Here is a 4,795-nt window from a genome sequence, read left to right as displayed (position 1 = left end):
CTTTGGGTCTTTTTTTTTTTTTCAATCGAGTTACAGGCCAGCTCCCAGCTAACTGGGTTAGTTGGGCCTGCTATGGCCCGGTTCAAAAGGTGCACAGCACCCAACCGACGTCGGCTGGGCCTGTCACCCCTTAATGCACAGTATATATATATATTTTTTTTACATAGGGAATACCTCCATCGACAGCATTCCCTGGATGCTCCCCTCAAACCCCTCACACGGGATCGAACCCATGTTCGATCCCTCACCCAAATTCGTTAGAAGCACCGTACCTGTTTCGCTGGTTTTCCGGCGATCGGAGACTGGAGGCGCGTATGCACGGTCGGCTGGTGTCGCTCCACGCTGCTGCCGTGAGGAGGGGTGCTCGCTGGAGCTGCGGTGGCTGTGGGTTGCCGCAACTTTTTCCGGCGTGCCCTATTCCTCCGATGCGCACGCAGACAAAGAGAGAGACGAGGGAAGAGAGAGAGCCCGAGTGAAGAGGGCAAGAACCCCCTCTCCACTCCCCCTTTATCGGCCCCAAGCCCTCCTCTACCGAGATGCAGGGGTCGGTTACGCCCTGCGTAATCCCCCCCCCCCCCCCTTTTCCCCCTTTCCCCTTTTCTTGATTCTATTAGGGTTTTTATCGGGCAACCCTTATCGGGTTGCCTTAATAAAACCCAACTATACCCCTTTATAATCGAGAGGGTCGGGTCCGGGTCCGAGCCCGTGACCCACGACGCTGGGTCCATTATTACAATGGACCCGGTTTGCCAAATATAACGGATCCTTAGTGGATCCGGGTGGATCCAACTGTGGATCCGACCCACCCCCTTGTTCCAAAATTTTCTCCTCTTTTTTTTTTATAATTAATATTAATTATCTTTTAAATTTAAAATTAACATTATCCATATAGTTTAACCCCCATCAATATGGATCCGCAAGTTGGATCCAAGTGGATCCAACTATGGATCCTCGAGTTCGCTTAATATATATATGTATATTTCTATTTTAATACTAATATTAAAATTATTTTAATATAACACAATTATTTAAGCATAAATACCCCTTTATGGGTTCTGGATCTGCAATTTGGATCTAGGCCCAATTTGCATATTTTAAAATATTTTGTAACAAAAAATTTCGGGTTTTACAGATCAATCTTGCTCCACCACTCTTGCCTGCATTTAATAAAACTCAAGCAGCTCCCATGTTGCTCCTATGTTGCCCAATATAACACTATCACATTTACATCAGATGATATGGTAACTATTACCCTCTCTTGTTACTACCACCCTCCAAAATCAACACATTTTTTACAAAGATAACCTTCATTCTCTCTTCTACAAGAACCAGTCAATAGCTTATATTCATTTGAAACAATGGCATGACAGTCAACATCAAAGTATCGAAGACAACTTGTCATGCCTTCCAAACATACCCCGATTCCTTGTCAGTGCAGGCAAACTTTGCTAACCAGTCTAAAACAACAAGAACTGTGCTCACAGCATCTCTAACATCAAATGTACAGTTTGGGATATTCATCATGTGAACACCTGTGATTCTGAAAGTTGTTCCGATAGTGCAAGAAAGATGGATAGATGCAAGCCGTAATCAGTTTCAAAAAAGTTCAGGCCCAATTATATCCACCAAAAACTTCCATATGGAAAAGCTTTGAGTTTAGTACTTGAAGGACATCCATATCTCATTAAAATGTAATCAAACTAACATAAGTGGAATCTAATCAAATAAAGATGATGAAGCACAGAAGTTTTGAGCATTGACACATCAAAGGAATATCAGCACAAGCGAAGTAACCCATCTGAATTTCCATTGATGATTGTTTGAGTTATATAATTTGTTTATTTTGGAATGGATAAGTTGCAGTATCTTTTTCTAGACAGACATTTTATGCCTCAAGTATACTACAACCTGGATTACTTTTGATGGCTCCTCTAACACCCATCTCTTCCCTTAGTTCTAACACATTGTCCCATTGACCAGTTGTTGCATAAATATTTGATACCAGTACATAATTTCCACTGTACGTTGGTTCTAGTTCAAGTATAAGAGGCATAATTTGTCTTGCTAAAGCATCATTGCCATGATCTTTACACGCTCCAAGCAAGCTCCGCCAGACCACAACATCTGGTTTAACAGGCATACACCTCACGAACTCAAATGCCTCAATTATGAGTCCAGCTCGACATAGAAGGTCAACCATACACCCATAATGCTCCATGCAAGGTACAACTTCATGTTCCTCAACCATGGAATTAAAACATTGATGCCCCTCATCGACCAACCCTGCGTGACTACATCCACGTAAGACACTCAGAAAGACAATGTTATCAGGCCTGAACCCTTCCCTTTGCATCTGAATGAAACGAATAAGAGCAGCCCTTCCATGCCCATGTATAGCTAGCCCTTGAATCATTGAAGTCCATGAAATTAGTGTTCTTGTTCTCATTCTATTGAAAACCTGACAGGATTTCTCCAGGTTTCCGCATTTTGCATGCATATCAATTAGTGCATTAGCCATGATGGTATTGTCCTCAAACCCTTTTCTCCTTACATAGTTATCAACCCATTCTGCCAGCAAGTAACAACCAGATTTTGCACATGTAGAAAGAATCCCAAGCATGGCAACCTGATCAGGTTTTACATTTTTAAACTCCATTTCTCTAAAAAGGCTTAGTGCTGAATGAGCCAAATTATTTTCTGTATAACCATTGATCAAGGCGGTCCATGAAACTACATTTCTTTCTGGCATCTGATCAAAAAGTTGGCGAGCAGTACATAACTGGCCACATTTGCAGTACATATCTATCAAAGAATTACAGACAAAAAGATCCATGTTAACAATATTTTTAATCGCATACCCATGTACCATCTTGCCTAATTTCAATACCCCAAGACAAGAACAAGCAGAAAGCATACTAACAGCTGTAATAGCATTAGCTCGAAAATTTCCATTCATCATAGCACCAGACAGAGAAAGTGCACCTAGAGGATGGCCTCTCTGAGCATACACAGCAATAACAGCATTCCATGACACTAAATCCCTGTGAGGCATTTCATCAAACGATTGGCGCGCACACTCAATCTCGCCGAAAGAGCCATACATATTCACAAGAGCAGTTTGTATGATCAAGACCGAATCGAAACCCATTTTGAGAACATGGGCATGCACCACCTTGCCTTCACAAAACCTCGACAAATCCACACAAGCCCGGATCAAAAACTGAGCAGTGAAACTATCACCGTGAACTCCCCTTCTCCTCATATGGGCATACACCAAAATCACTTCCAGTGCATTGCCCGTCTCCAAATAACCCCTAAGAACTGTGTTCCACGTGAACGGGTGTGCGTTCTCAATGCGATCGGTGATCGAGAAGGCGTGGCTCATGCCCTCCGGAAGATGAAGATTGGTGGTGAATTCGACCAATTTGGTAGCGACGAAAGGGTCGTGGATGAGCCCGGAGGCGATTGTTTGTGTGTGGATTTGGTAGAGCTGGTCCAGCCCTTTGCATCCTTGGAGTAGAGAGAGAAGGGAGTGAAGGGATGGATGGTTGGTGATTGATGGTAGGGTCGATAGGTGAGGTTGGGAAGGTCTGGTTGGCAGAGGAAGCGCACGAGCAGCTCTCGTGAGAAAAGATTTCATGAGCAGTGATGTTGTGCCAACCGCAGATGCTTATGTTACCGTTAAAAATACGAGTTGGAAGTAGAGAAAGTGCAAAGAGAATCCCATCTCCTCAAGATCTACGTGGATCTTAGGCGGGGGCATAGTGACAAAAGTTTAAAACGGCAAAATATCGGCAGTCAAAGACTCGGGAGATTTTGAAAATTTTCATAAATCTTGGGTTTTTTCGGCAAAATCTGGATAATAAAAAATAAATTATTACCAATATTTACCTGAAATTGAAGGTCAAATGATGTAGATCGATGGTTAGGCCGCACTAGTATAACCGAAGGGTGTAGGGTCTCAATACCACCGAGCTGTCTACAAATCTTAAGAAAAAAATAAGTGTTTTTTATTGTTTCAAAAAAGTTTTTTCGCAAATTGGTCCGTCTTATAGCCCATTTGCAAAATAGTTTCTGTCTTATGTCATTTTGCAAATCCATACTAGGCTTTCTTACCGTTTATTATAAACTCAACAGTTTAGCTTGACCATGGTTAACTGGTCACCAAAATGCCCTATAAATGAGTCCTTACCTTATTCACATTTTACGAATTAGCCCTCCTGTAAGGGCATAACGGCTAATTTGTCTGCCTTTTAACAGTTATCGTTTGAATAACCTCAAGAACTGATTTGCAAGGGTTAATGAAAATTGGGGAACCCATTTGCAAAATGGCACAAGGCAGAGATTATTTTACAAATCGGCTATAAGGCAGAGACTATTTTGCAAATCGGCTATAAGGCAATGTTCAAAATGCAAATAACCCTTTCCAAAAATAGGTCTCAATTTAACACAACGTTCTCCCCAACGAGAAAGTCCCCAAATCGAGATTTATGACATTGTTCAAATTCAACTGGTACTCGTGAAATAGTTCCCCTTGAGGTGGTAGTGACATCATGATAGTCTCTTTTTTTTTTTAATGACACATCATGACAGTCTTGGCAAGATTAAGCCATCAAGAAAGCTAGCAGAAATCATGGTTCTTGGCAAGTTTAAGATATTTGGGCTAAGTGCACGACACCTGAGTCGCCAACCAATTGGGGATATCACTCAGATTGTGAGTTCAGTGAAGCAATTCACCTTAGGGATATCCCTCTCTCTTTGAATTACAAGCAAAAATAATGAGGTGAACGCATTC

The 4,795-nt window shown here is 42.0% G+C and overlaps 1 pseudogene; it reads right to left on the bottom strand.

Moving 5' to 3' along the window:
* Nucleotides 1-1,885: 1,885 nt before the first annotated feature.
* LOC149816723 (pentatricopeptide repeat-containing protein At1g08070, chloroplastic pseudogene) lies at nucleotides 1,886-3,385 on the bottom strand (annotated as a pseudogene).
* Between the last annotated feature and the right edge of the window lie 1,410 nt (nucleotides 3,386-4,795).

The sequence above is a fragment of the Nuphar pumila genome, chromosome 14 (genome assembly GCF_984573655.1).
Source record: "Nuphar pumila chromosome 14, dmNupPumi1.hap1.1, whole genome shotgun sequence".
Classification (NCBI taxonomy): Eukaryota; Viridiplantae; Streptophyta; class Magnoliopsida; order Nymphaeales; family Nymphaeaceae; genus Nuphar; species Nuphar pumila.
The sequence above is the reverse complement of the archived record's forward strand: the minus strand, read 5'-3'. Positions and strand labels throughout refer to the sequence as shown.